We start from the raw sequence: 24191 nt of genomic DNA, 5'->3' as shown, positions 1-24191 counted from the left end.
ATCCTCCACGCAACATTCAAGCAATGATCGGGCAATCTGTCTCCGACAATTCTCTGCCACCGCCAGGATTTGAACTCGAGCCCACGGGATGGGAAGCCAGCATTCTAGCTGCCACTCCAATCCGATCCCCTCGTTAATACGAGATCAGATATTTTTTGTGTTGGTATTCCAAAATAAAATATAGTGCAATCGTTTCCATGGAATATGGAAATTATAAAGTATACACCTTAAAAAATGATTATACCCTCAATAATACGCTCCGTCTTCTTTTAAGATACTTCTATGTAGGTCGTTTTACACGGGGCACGTACTTGCACAATCGGACGTGTGTACGAAGGAGCAGTCAAAATTGTGTCGTGTAAAGCGGTGAATTGCTAGAACACATGCGATAATGCCTGGACGTGAGATGGCAAAATAGTTCCTATTCTAATTTCGTTCATGCATTCGTGCAATTCCATGCCATTTTAGAAATTGATCCAGTTCTAACCTGCGCAATTCCGTTCCCCGTGTAAAACAGCCTTATTACTAATAAATAGGAAAAAATTCCATTTACTTTTTCTTAGCCATAAAAGTTTCAATGCATTATAAAATTCCTAAGTACGTAAGTATCAATGAAGTACTGTACTCTTGTTGAGTTTTCAAATATTTTAAATATACGACTCATATTTATATTTAACTCATATGTAAATGAATCAATCTGAATCAATCTTTGATATATGCGCAATGTAATGTGTCTACTAGTGAATGTTTTTCACCGCGTCTCGTATCATCGTTTTAATCCCTGCGTATTTTTTTAAAGTAATGGTTCATGCTACTGGCAAGATTAACTCGTGGTAATTAAAATACTTGTTTCCATTTATAATTCTGCAGTTTGGCATAAACGCCATTATTTTTTATCATCTGCACGCTGTATAAGATATGATTTAGTGTAAATTCTTGCTAACCATATATTTTTTGTCACTGCTGGTAATTGAGCATTAAATTATCTTAATTTGAATATCAGTCCATGTGCACGCATAATAATTTACGGAGGGTCATTAAAAACCTATTTCCTCCGTATTATTAAAAAAACTACTCGGATTCGCGTGAAAAAATACTCACCAATCAATAACAGGTTTTAGAGCTTATGGACTCATCCAAAAAATATAGGAAATATAATATTTTTTCACAATTTCCTTTATTTGCAGGTGCAGAGAATGAGATTCACTCATATGCTACTCTGAGGCAAAAGAAGGGTGGAAAAAAAACTTGAATTGGGCAGTGGACAGAAATTGAGCACATTTGTATCTGCTTTGAGAGCCACTGTGCGAGTCAGCTTTACCACCGAGAGGAGCACTGATCGGCCGCGACGAAATTCGTAGCTCGTGGACTGCACCCATCCTCGACCAAAGGTAAGGTTCACAGGCACTAGAGTATGGATGTAAAAGGTATTTATTCAATGTTATGTTTTGTTACCATTCAAATATATGCCGCAGATAAGTGTATATTGCATTAAATCGCGGGTAATTTACTGAAAAAAGCGTCGCTCATAAATATTTTTGAGCTAGGGTTTTTTCAGTTAGAGAGGAATTTAATGTTTGATGCCAATCTGCGTTTGGAATTTCCGCAAAGAATGAGGAGGAATGATAAAATAGCTCCTCATACCAGTTGATCATCGTTAAATTTTAAAATTTTACGCGTAGTGTGGAACACGATACCAGTGGGTGCTGTAAAAATATTTTTTCCCATGCGAATTAAAGTTATGCCTTGGTGAACGTTTCTAGGATAATTTGATTTTTAATTGGCCAATCGTGTTTAACTATGCTAGAGACTGTAATATAGGTATTAATAAGATTTGATTTAACGCTCCGCTGATTGGTATTCCCCTTGCGCCTATCTTCATTTTTCTTAATTTTACTTTGCTTATTTAAATGATCGGTAGTATAAACCTATGCTTTCTTATAAAACGGTAAAACGACCATGAAAAAGTTTCTTCTCACAGTTTATTTTTCCCATATTTCATAATTCCTCATTCTCTGTACTAGACAAAGTTAATTTTAAAATGATGTGACGGCCCGAAGAACGTTGAGGACATTTGAACATCTCACCGGTGCCTGTTATTTTTATCCGGTCTCGGTGGGGTGAAGTCCTCGCCTCCCAAAGGAGATGTCGCGGGTTAAAGTCCCGCCAATAGGTTGACCTTACCCAGGGTATTGATGTTCGTGTGCGTTTATTTGCTAACTTATAGAAAAAATGATGTAAAAAGCCAATATCATAAACTCTCTTGCCAATATAGAGCAGCTCTCAATGGCATGGTAAAGAGAGGAAATGCACATACGCTACGAAGGGGTGGAACATTGGATAATCAGTCGCTCTCATGCACACCGTCTTTTTACACCAAAAACACTGAATTTAGTCATTCAGAAAACACCAGAGGTTTTCTATGTAACTTTTTACGTCGAATATCTCACCTAACGTCCGAGCTCTCGTATTTAACCTAGTTTTCTCCAGCTTTGAATCATGCCCTTGAATAGACCGACCGTTTGAGAAATGGAGACGCTAGCGTGGGCATTCAGTGGCCTTTAAAAGTCGTGGCGTGAGAACGCGTCTGGAGCGCGGGGAAATGAACTCCACCTGGGCAAAATTACTTGCAGGGCGCGGCGGAAGACAAATAGCCGACAATTTATCGCTCCATGGGAATCCCACTCAACGCGGCCGTCAAGGAACTAACATAGCAGTTTATTCGCTCCCGGTAAGAGTGACCCCAAAGGCGCCCAACACCACCTACAAAATGCCTCCTCACACACGTGTCGGGGCAAAGCGAGGTCATTTGTCGGGGTGCGAGACCCGAAAACCACTCTGCTAGGCGCTGGGAGCCATAGGGTAACGGAGTCAGTGGCAGTCTCTTTCCACTCACCAGCGACGGCTTCCTTAAGCTTTAACCCCGTGAAATATGGCCCGGAACGGCTTCGTGTGGAAAGAGTTTAATTTCGGGAGGAGAATTGGGCAGGTTATTGACAATAGATGGAGAGAAAGAAGGTGAGTGCAATAGTGCATATTATGCTTTAGAATTCCTACTCCTGGGACTCAAGACTTCAGGCTCTTGAAATATGTATAACGTTCGTGAAGGAATTGATATGGATTCAGAGGCTGATGCTTCAATTGTAGGGAGATGAGAGAATCATGGACCATTTATTTACTCCTTAGCGACAGCTGGAGAGGAGGGAGGGCAGATGACTGAAGACAAAATTTAAGACTTAGACATTGGGTATGCTCATTGACCTAGTGCCCTAGTATCACCCAGTGCAGTATGTTGATATGTATGAAAGTATGGGCGTTATAGATCCTCGTAAATACTCGCCGAATCTAGTGCTAGGCCGGCAAAAACTATCAAGCACCGGTGAGATATTCAAATGTCCTCAACGTTCTTCTGGCCGTCACATCGTTTTTAAATTAGGTTTGTCTAGTACGAAAAATGAGGCATTATGAAGTAGGGCAGAATTTATCTAGTGGAATAAATGAATGAATATAGTTAAGGAAATAAAATGCGAAATTACTGATTTTTGTTGCTTCTAATCATAAATCTCAAAATTTGAACATGTAAACAAGTATTCTTTGCTGTTTTTTCACATCTTTATTTTGGTCACAGATTTCAAACATTCATATATCATAAGAATATCTTTCATAATATTTCTTTTTCTAATTTCTAATCTTTATTAATTTAAAATTTCATAATATTTCTATCTAATTTCTATCTTTTATAATAATAATTCAGATATCATAAGAATATCTTTTCGCATATTTCATTTACATTACCATGTGGACGCTAGTCTTGAAAAAATAGTTTCTATTCATTTGTACGTATTTATGTTAAAGTATTAAAATGATGGTTGCGATTATTTTACTTCTCACGGCTGAGGAAATGAGTTATAAAATAACACCCATTGTCGTAAACTTAGAAATTTGCTAACTCATTCATTAGCAGTATTTCATGAACAATCTCGAAATTGGTCTATTTATTTTGCAACTGTGTTTTTAAAGGATATTCTGAGGGTTAGTATAGGTGATGTTGAAGAAATACAGACATATTCACAGCAGCTAACAATTTATTATAATCACGTAAAGAGTTCTGAAAACTTCATGTCTTCAAATCGTATATATATTGGGATTAAAGTTAGCGATACCATGAAATTATCATAATTCTTTTGCCATGCATAGTGCCAAAATATTTTTCGAGTGTTTTTTTCTCATCATTCTCTATATCCTTTCGTATTTTATCAACTAACTTTCGTATAAATATATACTAACTGCTATGGGTGAAGCTAATGGTCTACTTCTCAAATGATTTTGTAATTAACTCAATAATTTCAGTTTCAATTTCCTCCCAAATTACGTGTTAATTTATTTTCTCGCATAGAGAGAGAAATATTTTTGTCGTGTTAAACGTTTTGTACTAGCTGTTTACGAATTCTTAAATCATATTTAAAAGTGTCAGCGTTGTTCGAATACCAATTTAATCATTGGGCCCTAATTATTTTGCCATGATGAAATTAAGTGTGCGTTTGATGGACGGAAATCGGTTTTTTTATCAACAAAAATGCTAAGGGCCCTGAAAGCAGGCTTCAAGCCCGCCCGACGTTAAAGAGAGGAAGTTTTGGGATGGACAGTTGATAGAATATATAGCTAAAGTCTAAACCATTTAAGGGAGGTTGATGAGAAATCTGGTGATAGCAAACGCGCCCGTAGTCATTTAAGGTGTATTAATATTTCTTGGTGAAAAGGAGTTTATTGAGAGTTATTTAATTAGCTGAGTTACGTAAGTATTTAGCCAGCAGCAACTTTTATGTCCTTATTCCAGGCGGTAATGACTATTTGTATAATAAATGATCTACTTTACTAGACGCGTCTTACTTTCTGCGTGATTTTTTTTGTAATGTAAAGACGCCAAAATTCTAAATAAAAAGAACATAAAGAAAGAAATAAACGATATAAGAGATTTTTTTAGATCCCTAAGATATAAGAAAAGAGTCTTACTTGCAATAATAGTTCAGGAAGTGGAATCGTTTGTGCACTTTTCAATCAAAGTGGCGATCATAAAGGCAACTTTGAATGAGCTCATAGTTTAGCAAGTTGTTTTAAGTGCAATTCTTTGACTGATTTTTGCCCTGATTTTTCCACTTATCGTCCAGTGTGCATGTACACGACCACCCGACCACCGAGAGAGTGGTCTCTCTCGGTGGTCGCGGCATGGACCGCTTTATTGTATTCAGTATCGGTTACTATGTTTACTTGGGGGAAACCGCTGTCCCCATTCCTATTCATCTTTCGCACTGTAATTTTCAAAGTTTCTTTCAAACCCCATTTCAAAAGCCTTATTTTAATTTAATTAAATTATCAGAGGCTATTAAAGTAATGAATCTAATCCCTAGAAGTTTATTTCTCTAGTTTTGTAATAGAGATTTGAGAGAAATAAGTGCAATTACACTGTGACGTTTGATTCCCAGCTCTGGAAATTCCTTAATTCTTCCCAGTCAATTACTACATGTTCCTGTCATTGCTTAAAAGTAAATGAATCGTCGCGAGGATTATTACGTGCTCAGAGTTATGGATGAGGATGAGGAATGACACCGTCTCGTGAAAAAGTTATTCCATCAATCTTGCAAATACATATATTGCATTGCTGTTTATCTATTTGAGAAATGACGGATATTTTGTAACCTATTCGTTATCAAAAGGTATTACTAGTGTGTAGCCTATCGCTTTAGTTTTTGATTTCTTGATTATCTACTATGAAGACACTGACCGCGTCAATTTAGCTTATGCTTGTACCATAGCCTTCTGTTTAGACACAGCTGACTGACCATCCTGGAGATAGATTATTGGATGAGACTGGCGTTCTTAGAACACTTAAGCTCTATGACGCTTTAACGGACCGAGACATGCCTGTTGAATGGCGGGGTTTAATGCTATAATGCCCTGTTTATTGATGTGTCAGCGTATTAATGAAGTCCAAATCGAAGCCTTTCCCTTTCGTAATCCTATTATTCTCTCGTATTTCTCTTTCCCTTCTAATCCCCTTTCGAACGTATCTCAGAGCAGAGCGTAATCCTTGTCCCCAGAATTCTGTATCCTGTGGCTATTCGCCGCTCATATATATCCAGCTGAAAATATAGGACTGCAAGTTAAAGTAGAGTAATGAAGTAATTATATCCCAGGAATATAATTACTTTCGCACAATTACACTTGCAATAGTCCACGTTACGTCACAAAGTTCCATACCAACGAGAATAAAATTCCTGCAAAACAATATGAGCCAATCCCCATCAAAGTGAAGGCCACTTTAAACTAATAATTAGTAATTAATTAAATAAACATTTTGAAGAAAAATTATACTCACATTACTCTGACTTATGTAAAATAATTGACGTGCATTAGGCACAACCTATCAATCATTTAAGAACTAACAGAATGCGGTTTGGTTGTCCCTCAGCAATCTTGATATCAATTTAGAGCTTTATTTCTTCATTATATTATTATACCCATGTAATTTTTTATACCAAGATGTATTCTTCCACGAATCTTTCTCTGAGTTAAGAAACCACGGAAGTAAGCGCATGAAACTGAAGAACGACCACCACACCTTGCGTTCAAAAAATGTTCACGTTAGTTCCGAAATCGACTGAAACCCACAGTAATCTCCTCTAACCAGTTTCCACGTAATTTTTTTCCATAGGAGTCGCCATTGACGTAAAGACACTGGAAACTCATGCCATGTACTTCCTATGGTTAATTCATAATTACCTAGCAGGCCACCCGGCGTTGCTCGAGAAGGACAGTACGTAGAGGAGTGGGAAACTTGGATCTTGGAATTCATGGTCACATAGCAGGATTATTAATAAAAGGATCAACGGCCATGAATAAAAACAGCGATTACCGTAACCCGCGCACGGGATCGGCATACACCCCCCTCCATAAATTTGATCGTTACGTGTCCGTAAGTGCATAGGCCAAAAACGTCATGTGAACGCATACCCCAGGAAAAAGGTTTGCACCGGGAGGATTAATAGTTTAATATCCTTAAAGGCTATATTTTCCCTTAGATAGTGTAAAATGGTCTGCCTGTCTGGCAAGATTTTCAACCGCAGAAGTTGTATGACGTGACTTAACATCGGCAATGAGAAAACGAAGCAAAGGACGTATCGGACGCAACCGGAAGTAGCACTATGGGATTTCGGACCATAAGATAGTAACTTCTGTTCTTGCACCCGGAATGGAACAGCATAACGAACAGACAAAAGACAACCACTTCTACACATTCTCCGCATGAATTCATAACTTTTGATGAAATATGGATTCCTCACTACATAAAGAGACAAAATAACAGGTAAAACAAAGAAATTTTGAAGATGAACGGACTCCAAAGCAGGCGAAGTTGTTGGAATGGGCCAATCAAGTCATGGCAACGATATTTTGGAATGTATACTGAATTATCTACATCAATTGAGTGGAAAAGGGAAAAACGAAACCAAGAGAATATAATTCAACGTTATTGGGCCGCTATTGATGGTAGAAAAGCGCCCTCATTTGAAGTAGAAAAACGTCTTCCTCCAACAAGACGATGCACGGTTGCGCACCTGTTCAGAGTCAATCGCCAAAATTACAGAATCCAAGTTTCGATTATAACAAAATTTACCGTATTCACCAGATTTGGCCTCCGGTGACTTTTCATAATTTCGCAACTTGAGGAAATGGATTTTGGGACAAAGGTTTAAGTCTAAGCAAATTCATATTTTGAGGAGATACCAAAATTCTACTTTTTGGACGGCTTAAAATGCTTGAAAAAATGCTAAAAAAATTTGAACGTCTACAAGAATACTATAATGACTTTGAGTTGACCGCACGATTGCGTTTATTCTTCAATGTGAGAATACGCGGCAGCAATCTTGCCGATATTTTTTCACACCCAAATTTTCGACAAAATTAAAGCATTTGTGCATTGCGATATGCCTGTGGCATTACCTATGATTTGATTACCCCTACCACTTTGATTCGTCTACCACTCAAATCCATATCGTGGATTATATCAATCATTTTGGGGGGTAGATGGTTTTACAGAGCGTCCAGCAAAATGTTCATTTTTTTATGTACGGCAACGTTTTAACTCGTATACCTAATAAGAAACAGTTTTCAACAGAGGAGCAGATCTTGCGTAAGCTTTGTTCAAATTACCTTTCGACATTAACCCTTTCAAAAACAAGTGTTTGATCACCACTTAAAACTAAATTTTATCTAAGTGAAAGTTGTTCACTACAATCGGCAAAAACGATGAAACTATGATGTTAACATGCTACTGATGAATGAATTACAGATGAAACTTCAACAGTTGACTAATCACGAGTTCTACTGTCTAGTCAACATTGAATTTTGATACAAAGAGAGCATTTTCTTGAAGATTCTAAGGACTTATTGAACGACCCTCGTATATTGTTGATGAATTGCCTCATACTTAATAAGGGTCTTTGTGGATGGTATATAAATATAGTCATTTAGTTTCAGATTCGGTGTTCTAAATTTTATAAATACTAATTAAATGAGATATCGCTTTTTTTCCTCACCAAAAATCTGAAATTCAAAGCACACATTATTATAAGCTGTTACTAAAACTGGTAAGGGGTATAAAATGTATTAGAAAAAGTGATTGAATGTGCCTTAGGGTTTCGTCAATCCAATATATAATAAATTTGTTCTAATAAAAATTGCTTAACTGTTGATTATTTCAATTTGAAGAACATGTCTCCATTACTTTATCTATCGGGTAGAGCTTTGCAACTTCCCTGCTCCCTCCGAAATTGGTTCGCTGCAATCCGTGTTCTCATGCGACAGATTTGATTTTAGCAAACGAGTCCAAACCAACAGTAATCAAATCCATCTCTAAATTATTCCTATCCCAATGTTTTATAAGTCGTTACATGTAACAGGCTTAATTTTATTTTCATATTTGTATTAGAAGTCATCGCGAGTGTTATTTATAAAATCTCTTACATAGTTGCCACTCACAATACAAATTTCCAATTTTATCCGCGTTACATACTAAATCTATTTTAGTTATTAAATTAATGAACCGCATGAATTTAATCACGCAATCGATGTTATTGATTTGTTCCCAATTTCTCGAAAAAATGAATCGAACCTGAATTTATAAAAATGTATGTTTTAGCAAATAGATTGCCTTTTTTCAATAAATTAATTAGTACTCAAATTAAATTTCATTGCGTGTCTCGTTAATTTGTTGCAAATGGAGCGATCTCTGTATTCCAGTGTTAGATGAATAAATGTTACATGACCTGAATAAACTGGAAATTTTTTGGGTTTTCAGAATTGTCTCGTGTTTTTATTTAGGTAGGTTTCATTTATGAAGTGAATGTGTTCATTCAAATAGTTTTTATGATTGAAACTTTTTAATTAGTCAAAAATTTTAAATGAAAGGTAATAATTGTGTGTTATGAAGTTATTCAAAGATATCGTTATCTTTTGCTAAAGGAATGTGAATTTAGTCGTTTTAATGTTCACATGTTGTTCAAATTTTCTCGTTTTCAACATAACTGTTTTCGTAATGTCAAATTGCATCTCTTTTGATGAAATGTTACAGTTCCTGCGGAAACCGAAGCAAATGCCATTCTCATGGAATTTCCGAATCAAGCATATCTAATTGTAGGTAATTCGTCGACTAATGACGAAAAGTGGGACCCAACATGCTATATTTCCTGAAATTTCCATTTATAAACCATAAATTTTAAAATACAATTCTGGCCCAATCAAAGGAAAAATATTGATTCTTACTGATTTATCCTTGTAATTTTGACGATTTTAAATTTTTTAATCGTTATAGGCTATTTATAGGTGATTAAATGAATACTTAAGTATACATTTCATCATGCTACTTTTTGAGTGGTAAGTTGATGAATGCTGCGATTGAACTCACATCACAGTAATTACATAAAATGGCGCGAGGGTCGATTTATGTTCTTTTTAATAATAGCGAACAAAGATGATCAGTAAATCATCGATATGCTTTAATTTTTTAAAGAACATACTGTTCCAGTGGCTAGAACGTTGACATATTCATCTAAGGGTGGCTAGAACATTGACGTATTCATCTAAGGGTCCCGATTACTCTGTTAAACCTTCGGACGCTTCCCAAGGAAAACCCTCCGAGTGCAAGGTGTCTCAGGACAAGGAACTACATGGAACTACTCAGACTATGTGAATTTCACTCGCCTTCGGCTTCGTCCGGGGAGAGCTCTACCTCAATCTATCCTTGTAAACCTCCGTATTGAATCACTGAGTGCGGAAGTGATGCTGTTTACTATTCCATGGATTTTTTTTAGATTTATTTAAATATGGGAAAGTATATCTCTGAGCAATTCAATCACATTGCTTCCCCCTAAAAAGCAACTTCGCAGCAATATTAATTCTGACTGTCATTGAAACCAGCTCTTTAAAATAAACTTATACTTCGTTTGGTTTATTTTTTTTAATGCTCCATCCAGATTTGAAACGCCTGAATGATTTGGCATTCCTACTCGCGAGCGTTTTCAGTTTTCTTCGGAAATATAAGATGGCTAACTGGCCCTTTGTGGTGGACGGGTCGGTCCCTCAATACAACGTGTGCCTAATGCGTGCGTTGTTTGCTCGCGCAGACGACGGGACGATATGCCAGTCAGTTACTTTGGTCGTGTGTGCGTGTTTTGTGCCGCCAGGTAATTATGGAAGCGGACGCCGCGGCTCGTTCGCCAGCCTTCCTTATCTATCTGCCCGTCCCCCTTGCCCCGCAGCGCAGGCGGAGGATCGAGTTTCACCACCAGAGCGCATGATTAGCCTATTGGTCTAAGGGCCGATTGGCTTGGCCTGCCACTCGTGTCGACGACGTCACCTCAAGGGCGCTCAACCGACCGGAGTGCACGATGGGTGTTTATCGGCCTCCCGCCCAGTTTCCCCACTCCACTCCATCCCTTGCCACATTCTCGCCTTTCAGCGTTCTAAAGTAGGGTTTACCCCTGTATTTTAGTGTAAGTTGCCTATGGTACCATAAGTGCAACGTGCGGCTGCAATATTGCGTACATTTATTATTACTTTTAAGCAGCAGCTACTGGCAATTCCACTCCATTTGGTACATCCAGGTTAATGGTTGAGTCCATTTTAGAATATTCTCAGAAAATACTTGAAAATCTGTAGTTTCTATATCATACTAACCTTCAATAGAGGGCTATGTTCTATAACAATGGGTTTAATTCGTGTAAAAATGGATGTATATATTTCCCAATGTTTTTAGGAAAAACTTAGAAAGCTTTGGTAACTGTTACATGCTAACCTTTGGTAGGGGTATATGTTCGATCGTCATCGGTTATCTTCGCGTATAAATATCTTTTTTCTAGTTTTACAATCTTCTTTGTAATCGCTTCAAGTGTTTTTATCAGACGATGAGTGGTCGATTTGACACTTTATGACACACATATATTGAATGACATTTGAAAAGGTTCCACCACAGCCGCGTAAGTGAAAACTAATTATTAACCCTTGGGCTGCGGGAGTTCACGATTATACGTGCCAACTAGTGCAGAAGAGACCCCCTGTGCAGGAGGACCCCTATCACGAGGGCTGATCTGGCAGAGTTAAGTCCCTGAGTGATCCTTAGGATGAGGGAAAGCGCTCAATTGCAAGATATCCAGGTAGCAATAAATATTTTGGGTAAATGTCGCCGTAAACGTGCAAAAAGTATGAAAACCTTCCCACACTCTAAGGGAATGCTATTTATCGGAAGCGTTGTCTAAAGTAATTATATTTATATCCCTCAGTGTTAAATCTTGCGATGCCGAAGACCAATATTATGCTACCCAGTATGCAGCCAAGACAATGAATTGATTTTTCAATTAAGTATTTTTCGTAATTTTGAGTGGATTGTCGGTCCATTTCCATTCAATTATCATATTTGATCATCAGTATTGCATTTATGTGCCAATGCTCATTTATTGAAAGGCATGCTGAGGGGACAATATTTTATATCGTATTAATTTCGATGACCATCTTTTCAACTGAACTTTCATTAGCAATTACGAATTATGATACCAAACCACCAGTTTTGTAGATATACATGCACGATTATTTGAGGTACTTTATTCACACTTTATTTACAGCACTTTTCACTAACTCACGGGGAATGTTTCGTAATATCTGCAGTATTTTCCTTATTAGAAACATGTCTAACATATATATTTTGAACGAGAATGTTCGCGAGGATTATTATTTTCTCAATTTATTTTCGTGATAAATTTTCTGCTCACTAGAAACATCAAGAAGAATTACTGCTCTGAGAAGCATCAAGAAAGTACCATGTGGCTTCAGCTGACATTGTCTCTATTGACGCAATCGCTCACTTGAACTACCGCAAATGAAATGCTATGTCATAAGAGGGGGGGGAGGTTAGATGAGACCGGCTGTTTGGGTGGTGCTATCCGGCCACAACATGCGAAGCGGGGTAAAGTTTGTCCGTGGGGTGGGCTCGGACGCCTGGGGTGTGCTGGAGCATTTCCGGTGGCCAGTAATGCCAACCGGAGTGGGGAATCTTTCGTGTAAACTGCGGTTAATGATCGATGCATAATTCAGCAGGGATAGCTCCCGTAGTGTTCGTGGTGGTGCTAACACGGGTATCGAACGGAAATGCGCTTAGCCATACGCTCATCCATTAAGCCTTGAATGACTGAATGCTATTTCTCCATCTTCTGTGACCCGTAAACAATTTTGCATTTTATACTCGTGCGTTTAGTGAGTAGAGCATTTTGAGTGTGATTTGTTTTTAAATATAACGCTTACATAGCCAATTTTGATTTTTTTCCGTTGCGTAAATAGGAAAGAGATTTACGAGTTTCGCTAACAAGTTCATTATGATTTTCCAATGCATCACTCCTGTTATCCTTGAATATTATAATTCTATTTATATTTATATAATTATCGTGGTATCGAAATAAAAATAGCTATACCTGTTTTGCCATTTTTTGCGATATTATCAATAAAACTGTGGGTATCAGTAAAACTGTAAGTTGGTGAAAGACATTGAAAATTGTCTTTTTTTCAATTAAGTTATACAAAAAAGTTCTTTTATACAAATTAAATCATGTTGAATCGAATAAATATAGTCCAGGTTGTTAGAAATGTTTATCTCTGTTGGCGTGATATTTCGTTCACGTATAAGAGCGACGGGAACCCACCCCCTTTTATCGTTTCCGAAAAGCACTGTTGATGACTATATGAGTGGAAGATCATTTCTTCGCGTCTGATCTTATCTTCATTCATTGCTGAGCCATAACAATCTCCTATGTTTACGATCATAGGTACATCATGATTCCGCTAATCCTTGTATTTGTTCAATAAGATATCACGGTCTTGAAAATACTTCATCATTTAGAGCGTAATTTTCTTAAAAAATGGCCCAGTATGAGAAAGAGAATTTTATTTTATTTTTATCCTTTCTAAGTTTTATTTCATGCCCCTGACAGCGAGTGGGATTGCCTTCATATGAAACGCAGATACTTCAGTGCGCTTGGTTGGATTTTCCAGCACATATTACCGTAATGATGACCAAATTACCGATTATCGAAAAACATTATCGGTATGACAGTGAAAGTTTAAGACTGTATTAGAATACCGAATTCGATATTCTCAATTTTTATTTGCAGTGGATTTTAATTATGCTCAAGAATCCATTTGTCCCCTTGACCAGAGTAGCGCGGACCAAGTGATTTGTCGTTCTCGACATTTTTGAAACGATGATGTCGATCGAGGAGATCCGAATTCGAGTTTATTTGGGAAGGGAATGGCTTTTGCGGAGAACAAAGGCGTACATGAGAAATGCCGAACGGCCCGCAGTTCCAGTTAGACTGTTTACACTTCCAAATTGGCCGCGGTACCCAGCATCACGCGACCAGTGCGCCGGATTAAGGAAGAAAGATGTGAATTGCGCCCAGCTTTATTTGGAAGGGTATTAAAAGTTTCGCGGAGAAAGAGAGGAAACTTTTCGTCCGCCAGAGATGAAGCTAATTAGGCATGGGATTTATCTCGCGTTATTTGTATTGCTGCAAATCCGTGACTTAAATGGAAATGTCTTCCAAATGGCCCTTGGCTTAGTGTGAGGGTTGAGGATGCATAAGTAAGTATACGGTGGATTTGCGGAAAATACTTTGTGAGATTTATCGTCATTTTCACGATACTTCGCCGGTAATATCTGCAAATCCGTCGGAATCCAACGAAAAAAGTAATTCACTGGGTGCTTGGATGTGATAATGTTATTATAGCCTTTCTTAAACGACTTTTTTGTCGAAAATTATCACGTTTTATATAATGTAACCAAATTCCACCTTTTTTTAAGGGTTGGCTACCTGCAGTACACATAGAGCCCCCAGGTGATAACCTATTATTAATATTAAAGTAAACTAATCGTCTAATGAAGAGAAATTATTGCTCAAACTTGAGCCGGTGATAATTAAATATGTAAAACTTTTGTTATTACATTGGCATAAATAGTCCCAGCTAGCAAATGTATGGCTTTATTAAAACTTACGGCGTTGGGCACGATAAGATCTCCATCTTTGGCATAGATGATTTGGAGTTGCGTTTTTTTGAAATTAAAACAAAATCATCTCATTTTCAAAAAGAAAATTAGCAAAATTGGATAAAATATTTATCTCTTCACTCGTCTTGCACTCTAAGCGAACGCGTACCTTATGTGCTATAGTGTAAAGGTTATGTTCTCTTTAACTTCTTTAACAAACAGTAATTATTCATTTTCAGCCAGCCAAAGGCTTGACCTGGCTAATGTTCTACTGTGTGGTGTTACATTGGCCTTTTAGTCGATGGAAATGAAGGAGAATTGTTTCCACCGTCTAAATTAATCGTTAACAAATGAATTCAATATTATTTGGAAATTAAGAATGCTTGCTGTGTTCCTTGTAAAAATAGTTAATTTTTTGAGGTACTCTATGTAAATGATTTACTTTAATATACCCACTGCTTTAAAATATCTGCTCAGGTTTTTTGGATACCAGCATCCTTTGCGTTGTGAAAGTTAAGTTATTTACGAAGTTATTAGACACAAAGATAGAATTATCTATATAAATTTGAACCCTAGTGAATCGAGTTATAGTTACTTATAACGCTAAGTAGTATTTATTTTCGACAGAGGAAAACTTTAATTTATGATATCTGCTTTTGTGTAACAAATGGCTGCAAGCTCAATACGGCTTTCTTCATATTACTTACTATGCATACCTACTTTGACCTGTTTTGGGTGTGCCATTCCAGCCAAATATTTTCGCATCCGGGTCACGAAACGGCCGTGATCCCGGTAAAATATTTCGGATGCGTGGTCGGATTAAATGATGCAGTGATAACGAACGCCTTTCTTCTTCCCTAAGTAAGCTCTTCTCTCATGCTTTTGGTAAACTGCGGATGAATAATTCAACGCGCTTGAAAACCCGCGATCGTTTGGGACGCGGCGTATAAAAGTATTAATTCTTGCAAATTCAGAAATGCATGAAGCGCTACGATACATCATATCAGAAAACAGCCGCCATCGAACGGAATATGTGAATAAGGCGAAAAGGTCAATCTTGGCAATATCTTCAAGAACGTGGTGGTTTACGCGACACTGTTAAAACGGAAGAATTTTTAAAGCAAATACGTTTCTAGCTGACGCCGAGAGATTTACTCTCTATGAATAGCCTAATATCAGTACAGACCTGATAATAGAGCGGAAGTGAGCTAGAGATAGGATATTCCTTCGAAGCGGAACTATGTACTTCCATCTGTTTATACGAGGGTTGTACCAAAATTAAGGTTCCCAATTAGCTACAATGTAGGGGGAAGGTCCTTGACTAAATCCAATTACAATGTCGTGTGCAGTGGTTCCCCTACTCTCGAGCCCGCCCATCCACGATTCACTACTTCGCTCGGTGTTGGCTTAGCAACCATCAACAATGGAAATGTTGACCCCCGTTCCTGCCAAATGTGAGATTCAAGTAGTAATCAGATTTCTCCATGCAAGGAAGTTACCGCCCGTGGAGATTCATCGGCAGCTGACTGAGGTGGACTGAGGTTAATAGTGAAGAGTGCATGTCCGTGCAGCACGTCCGCAGATGGTGCAGAGCTTTTGCTGAGGGTCGCACTGAAGTTCACGATGAAGAACGGAGTGGAAGACCGCCGGTTTCGGATGCGATTGTCCAGAAGATCAACAATGAGCTGCTCAAAGATCGGAGGGTCACTGTCCGTGAACTTGTTGAACGGATTCCTGAAGCTTCCCACGGCAAAATTGAAAGAACTTTGTCTCGTATCACGCTTTACCAAACTTGATTTTGAGATGACACGTTGCCGTCTAGGTTCCTTCTCTCCAAATGAAATGTGGCCAAATCATGAGTGAGAATTAAGCAAGGAGTTAAGACGTCTATATATATTTGTAACGACCATTTCCTCTGGCTAAAGTTTCAATCCTCGATATTTACATATATAATTCTTTTATGCGCCATTCATGGAATTGGAAGAAACGAGAGGGGATTTAACTTATGTCATTGCCGGCCTCTTAACTCAGGTATATTTCCTTTATTTCTATTTCATCATACTTTTCATTTCATTCCTCTACTAGAGTAGGTATCGTTTATATGTCCAACACTGGTCCCGTTAACACACCGCGGCCGCTGCAGACCGGTAGAAGCTTCACTCCAATATATTAAAAAATAGAGTGGCTAACATGAATATCCCCGGAAATTCCTCCACATTAACTTAATATCTTCCTCGAGGAACACTTTCCCATGACAAACTATCCCAAACCCTTAGACCATAATATTTTATTCATATGCTAATTTAATTAATACATTAATAAACAAGATGCCACCAGGAGGTGAACCACAGTAAATACGAATAAAATATAATTTTGGCGCGTACAAAATTATTTTAATTATTTATTTTTTTCCTTATCTTGACCTCGTTTAATTCATATCATCAATAAATATGTACAAAGTTAAGCCATGATGATGGTTTAAAAAAAAACAGAAACGTTGGCTATAACTTTTTTGCATAACATACGTTGACCTACACTCCAAGAAATATTTTAACTTTAATTATTTAACCATCAAATCTTATGCATAGTGTGATGAGATATCACTAATAAAATAGATTTTTCAAAGAATTTATTCGAAATTCTTACCATGTATCGCATGCTTAGGAAGTTTAAAAACCCTGTCGAGATATTTTTTATTCCGTGGAGGTCGACCAAGCCGTCAAATTGATGCATTTCTGAGGCAAAGATGGAATTTAAACCACGCTCGGCGATCGAAGGAGCCCGCCCGGGTGGTGGAGAGATCAGGGCAAGCTTTATAGGGCACCGTTAATACCAACTCCGACCCCCCCCCTCCCCCGAGCCAACACTCGCTCGTACATCTTTCTGGGGAGCCGAAAAAGATCGCCCCCATCTCCTCGGGCCGTAAGCTGCGTCCTCATCCCTCCGATGCACCGACGCCGCGCCGTAAAAGCGAAACTTTTGGATAAGAGCGATAACGAGGGAAGCGACAGACCGACTCCTCCCTTTGTGAGTGGGGATCAAAATCGGGGCCATACGCTTTTTATCCCATCCTCGTGCTTAAACCCACCAGAAGGGACTCCCTTGGGGGGTATCGAAATGGACGAATTTTATTTGACGGCGTTGGAGAGGTGTATTGATATCGTGAGGGAGTTTTTGTGGTGTTTAGAGCTCTAGCTTCCGTATTTGAAGGTCCAGGGTTGAGGATCGCATTCCAGAACGTTACTCGATTCTTGATTCCGACTCAAACTCTACTCGCTTGTCATACTGGTGATAGGAGACCTCGAGTCCCAATTCAAATAGGGTAGTTTCCTTCATAAGAGAAAACGAAATGCATTGATTGCTATTCGTTACCCACCATCAGGGTTTTCATAATACACAAATTATTTGGTTTTAGAAATCCCAGTTTAAACGAATGGCAATGGTCAATGTTAACCTCATTTGAAAAAGGTTAGATTGGCGCCCATGAGATTCCACTCCACGTGACGTCACAGGGACCTAGTTTCTACACGAGAGGATAGGAGTTTTACATCGTCTGAGATTGCCAATGCATGCATGAGTCACAGAGCTCAGGGAAACATCCCTTAATAATCACTTATTAAAATTGTCTAAGGTCGAAAAGTTTCCTTCGTTTGATAAGGTAGTAATAATCCATATTTAAGCCAAGCGCTACCTGCTAGCAGGGTACTCTGCTACCTGCTAGCAGCCTGCGTCGTATCAGAGCTCAAACTTTGCCTCAAGGTCACCTCACAGGGCGGCAGCGGGAACCAAAAATACATCACACTGACTTTTCCCATCATTCCTACTTAGCCGTCGCGTTTTCGCGCGCTTGAAAATTTTCACTTTTCGTTTAATCGCGAAAAATAGATATCGTCATTCGAAAATCTAAGAGCGTGAAATGCGTACTCCAGACGTAATAATCTTTCGATTTAGGCAATAAAATAGTAATAGAAAACCACCCTATTGAGTCGCCAAGTTCCAAGATGTCCGCCGTCATCGCCTCACGTTTTTAAACGGGGATCGGGTTGGTGTGGCTAGAGTGTAGGCCTCCTACCCCATGGGCTCGGGTTCAATTCCCGGCTGTGGCAAAGAATTTTCAGACTTCCCGATCCCTGCTTTAATGCTGTGCGGAGGAGATTTCAAGCGCAACACTCCGTCCGTCGGATGGGACGTTAAGCCGTGGTCCCTTTGGCGCCTTCCGTTAAGAGCAAGCTAATGCCAATGCCGGGTATCTCTCCACTCTTCCTCCCATTCTTTCCCCTCATTATACAAATGGTCTCAGCTGTCGGTCGCTTCCTTCAAATATATTACCGTTCTTTAATTGAAATGTTTCTTGTAAAAATACTTCATCGTTATCTAGTAAAGCTAGTTTTTAATTATCAGGGTACTATTAGTGGAAATAGTACTGGATAATGCGTTTTATTTTATTTTACCACAATTTCTCCAGCTCAAGTGCATTTAATTGACGTTATTTTCTAAAGTACGCACTATAACTCAATTTCAAGTTGAGTTTGAGAATTGAACTCCTGCGGTTGGGTGAGGACTCAAGTATGAGCGAGGGTCTGGAATACGGCCCAGAATCTTCGCAGTGTCGGATAAAAAAATTACTTCTAAATGCCCTAAGAAGTCTTTTCTAGTATACAGAAGGGTTTGGTATAAATTTACATGCCTTGTGGTGTTCAGGATATTGTATGCTTCTCTAATGTCTATGGTTTGAATCGCAGAGATTGCCACTGAAAGTGTATATATTCTTTCCATTATACGTTTTCGTGATTTTTAGTATTTTTTTTCCGATGAAGTACCTACTTTTTATTACAGAGCAACATAATTATGCCGAATTTTTATGGTTGTAATATTTAAGAGGGTTCCTCTGCACCATTGTTAGTATTCTTTTTCGAAGCCGCGGTTATTCGATGCATGAATCGATTCATTCTTTGTGGATAAATGGACTCTTGACTCCTTATGGATCAAATTCATGTTCTCTTGCCTTCCACTAATAATGCTAACAAAATATTCTGTTTGGGTTTAAGTTTAAGCAATTTACGTTAGCATATACATCTATTTCTATCCTTAAGAGAGTTCTATCTGACATTGCATGGATGTTATATTGCGGAAACTTCTATTTACTTTTCATTACTTCATATTTTGGTCGATTTTTACTCTTGATTGTGAGTCCAAGTTAGATTGAGTGATTGGCAAAGTTTTAATAAAATTAAAGGCTCGAAACCGAACCCATGCTATTTTTAGAATTTACTCCGTTCAGGAAAAATTCTCGGGTTTTATTGTCTTTCTCTCTTTTCTTCACTAAGAACCGGTGATATAGCACACAAAACGGTCCTGAAACAACCTTCAATGGCTGGCGTTGCGTTTTTCTTCAGGCAATTATCCACAAATATGTCAATTGACTGGCTTATATTAAGCATTTTCCTCACCCAGGCTACAGATCCCGCCGCTTAGTATCTTTTTAATTCCTCTAGGGTATATAATGAGTGGAAATTTAATGCTAGACAACAATTAAATTTAGATCTCTCCTCTACATTTGAAATATTCTAATTTTCTGTTATTATAAGATTCTTAGTCAATTTGACTCATGTTTATTCATTAATGCAGCATCAAGAAAGCTTATGTATTTATCTGAATTGAAAATTATTAATTTTTGGTCTTGAATTGTAAGGATTATTAGCTACAAACGCTAATGTGATCAGAAATAATCTGAATTCATACCATGAAACTTGTCAAACTGGCATTGTACCTACTCTCATTTGAGGGGTTCCGAGAAATATTTCCGTGATTTCATTAATTTTGATATGTTGTTAAGTATGTATGCATTCATTATTGCAGTAGCGGATACATATGGGGGCGCAGGGGGCGCGCGCCACCCCCTTGCGGGGCTGCCCACCTTACCGAACAATCCAGAACCACTATTGTAACTTTTTTATATAATAAGGTGGCAATGTCTTGTGTATACGTATAATCACTGTAATGAAAACTTTCTTAGACTTTGCATGTGACTTATTTTTTATTGCGATAAAATTAAAGGTAACTCAAGATGTATTTTGCTTCCCCCCTTGAGTTAAATCTGTATCCGCTACTGCATTATTTTCATTATTTTTTCCTACCTAAGGTATCTGCCGCGTAATCTCTCCTATGAAATTATTTCGGCCTACGCTCCAGACTGTGGGTCAAATCATGAATAGGCATAGGAAGACCGTCTCATGCACTTCTCCCTTCTTGCAACGTGTATAATTCGCGATATCTTGAGACTCTGGGTCGTCGTTTGTGGTCGAGAAGAAGTCGATACGGCCGTTGGAAGTTAGGTTGGCGAGGGTGGGAGGAGGGGCCAAAGGAGAGAAGAGTCCGAAACCCTTACGTGGGGCCAGATTGGGGGAAGGTGTGCCATTATGCGGAAGGGGCAGGATTGCTTTCCGTGAGATACGGGGAAGCCCCTTTGAATCCTCCTTCGGGGATCCGTTTCTTCCCCCGGCCGGCCAGCGGGGATTGGGCCGATGGCCATGACACCTGGGATTGCGGGTGTCGCGTGGGCGGACGTCACCTTCTGTCCCCTGGGAGGATACCCGGCTCGGTTGCCGGGATTTAAGTCGGTGGGGTTCGTGAATGGACGTGGAAGGGATTGCACCGCCATAAGGAGAGGGCGAGTGTGATTCTCCCCGGCCGGGAAGTTCGCCGTACGGCTTCGTTTTGACTTTCGGAACATGGGGAAGGGTTATGAGGGGCTTTGAGAGGTAAACATAGATTTTTAGAAGTTCAGTGATAGCATATTCTCATGTCTTAAGTCGTTTTGCGGCAACTTACCGCCTTTAATTGATTTTAGACCACCGAGTACTGAATACGACGGCTAATTATTACAGGAACTGCTCACATATCTTCGGTTAAAGGTGAGGTGAGTCTTAGCGGGATGTGCATAAATTTGGACTAGCATATGACGGCTGGTTCCCTTTCCTCGCTATCTTCATTCGTGAAGGCGGCTAAGTAAGCCACCAAGACATATAGAAGTTTAAATAAGTTACCCGCATACCCGGATGGAGACCCGATAGATTTAGCTACTAGAGTGGTGATGAATAGCATTAGACGAGTTTATGAGAGTTATGTAAGAGGATGTTTTGAGGAAGGATGTTCAAGTGTTGCCTTAACATTATTGAATTAAAGAGGAAAGTATGACGTCATGATCACTGATCTTCCTCATCTGTGACTCATTCTCAATCGTATCTATTAGGAGGGGAGCTACGAGTTTACGTTACCTATTTGATCTAGAAGCAGGTAAATGGGCTTCTCTTCTTCCTTCCGTCATACCTTCCATTCATATCTTTAGACTTCGCCTTTCCATCTGAGCAGCCATTTAGAGCATAACTGTCTCCAAATATACTGTGTGAATGATGTTAAGGATCAACTTAATGTTGTTTTAATTTTTGGTTGGTATACCTGTTACTTTTCCACGTAAATCTCAAATTGAGATTCAAATGTATGCGTTATTCTTTATACTTATTCCCTAATTTCCATAGATAAATCTAGCATGTACTTTTTTTTCAAAATAAAGGCAGATTGACACCCTAACCGTTTCAATATTATGAACGTGCTACTATTATTCCCCTTGGTCAAAAAGGGGTTGTTTTTCTCGGCAATTAAAACTGAGTGAAGGTATAATTAATTTTGTGGTTAATATAATAAATTTTGCAACGAATCATTAAGGAGAATTCATTCAAAAGGGGTTTTAATGTCTTAACCCTCTATTAATTATATTTATTTTTATTTTATTTCCACTGCACCGAAAACAGCACTATTCGGCCTTTACGTCGGGGTTTTGATAACTTTTAACAATCAAAAGTGCACAAACATCCATGCCCAAGATAACGGTAATTTGCTCAGGCGGGACTCAAACCCGCGACCTTCGATTTGGCAGGCAAGGACTTTACCCCGCCGCCACCGAGGCCGGCAATGAGGAAATTGTGAAGTCAATTACCTGCCTGACGTTCTTTACTTCCATCGCGTGAGCGAAAAAATACGCCTTTTTATGCACTCAATCATTAAGTCAACTTTTTCCGGAGATATATCGTTGATCAGCATGACAAATGATACAGGAAGATATCGTACTCTTCACGTAATTTTAATTTCAGAAACTTGACTACAAGTGTTTCGATTGGATCGCAATTATCATCAGGTACTGAATAGTTAATAATATTAAAATGAATTGGACAATACGAAATCTTTGTGTATCATTCTCCATTATTAAGTTTACCAAGTTGTGGGCCCCAACATCAGCTGGAACCACTGGGGTCCCAATTTATATATTCTCACAAGAGGAGCTCATTAAAGACATCGTTTACTGCTAGATCTACGCAGATGCGAATATTCAGCGCGATTCACGAGGCGTATGGCGCTAGTGATCCAGAGCAAGCTACTCATGAAAAGGTTTCGATTTTGGAACCAATATTTTTTTCCCGGCAACGCGTCAACTGTTTACATGATCCGAAGATTCCTGAACTACTAGTCATCTCGTTCGCATCCCAGCCTGCGTTAGGGGGAGAGATGCGTGTTAAGTGTCTTGCGGGTGAGGAAGTTTCCAGAGGAGGTAATGGGTTGCGGATGGGATGCGGCACGGTCTCCAACATCAGCTGGCATACATGATATCATATTGTATATATTTTCACCCGAGGAGCCCATTTAAGACATCGTTTTCAGCAAGTTCTACGAATATGCAAATGCCCAGCGTGACTGATGAGACTTGTGGCACAAGTGAACCAGAGTAAGCTAAACAATCTATTAGTTGGGTAACGGTAGAAATAGTCCTGATACCCGGATGGAGAATTATTAAGTTTCAAGTGGCGAGTCTTCGCGGGGTGAACGTAAATCCTGACTACCATAATTATTAAGTCATTTTCGGTAGAACTATAATCTTCTACTGTAAGATACCAAGGGCGCACCCAGGATCAAAACTTGGGGGCGGGGGGGTAGCCGTGGTCGTCCATGGTGTAATATTTTAGCACAGAAAAGTTTAACGAAACCAAATTTTCAAGAAATTTATGACAGCAATTTATTAACTTTTATTTTTATTTGCTTAGATAAATAATGATTTATAATTTTATGTTCATTGTCTTAATGTCGTACACTTATATCATTTTTCTTCAAAAGAAAATTTGTTCGAAACTTTCGATTTGAACTAAATGTATTTTCGCTTCAAGGGGGGGGGGGCAGCTGCCCCCTCCTGCCCCCTCTCCCCCCCCCCCCCGCTGGGTACGCCCATGTAACGTGGCTAGGCGACCAATACCTTTCCTCGCAACGCGTATGTTGTTTAGATAATCGAAGATTCCTGAACTACTCGTCATCTTCGCTCGAATCCCAGCCTGCGCTAGGGGGAGAGTCTGCGTGTTGAGTGCCTTGCGAAAGAGGAAGTTTCCAGAGGAGGCGGGCACGGTTTCCGCAGGTGGAAGATGGGGTGGAGGTGAGGTGGGTGATTGGCCTCCTAACGGCGCTCGAGTAGTCGCTCTACGACGACGGTGGAGTCCCCGCGGTGCGAGCGCGTTCGCTCGACGCCGCAATTTGATTAATCTCCATCTCCTCCGAATCTCGGTCG

At 39.1% G+C, this 24191-nt stretch overlaps 1 protein-coding gene across 1 annotated transcript in view; it reads left to right on the top strand.

The window, feature by feature from the left end:
* The window catches only part of LOC124165208, a 500277-nt gene that overhangs the window by 143145 nt on the left and 332941 nt on the right, over window positions 1–24191 (top strand). The window contains exon 3 of the mRNA XM_046542490.1: window positions 1188–1391. The gene's annotated coding sequence lies outside the window, so the exon portion shown is untranslated. The remainder of the gene's footprint in view (window positions 1–1187; window positions 1392–24191) is intronic.

This window comes from Ischnura elegans, chromosome 1, assembly GCF_921293095.1.
Source record: "Ischnura elegans chromosome 1, ioIscEleg1.1, whole genome shotgun sequence".
Classification (NCBI taxonomy): domain Eukaryota; kingdom Metazoa; phylum Arthropoda; class Insecta; order Odonata; family Coenagrionidae; genus Ischnura; species Ischnura elegans.
The sequence above is the reverse complement of the archived record's forward strand: the minus strand, read 5'-3'. Positions and strand labels throughout refer to the sequence as shown.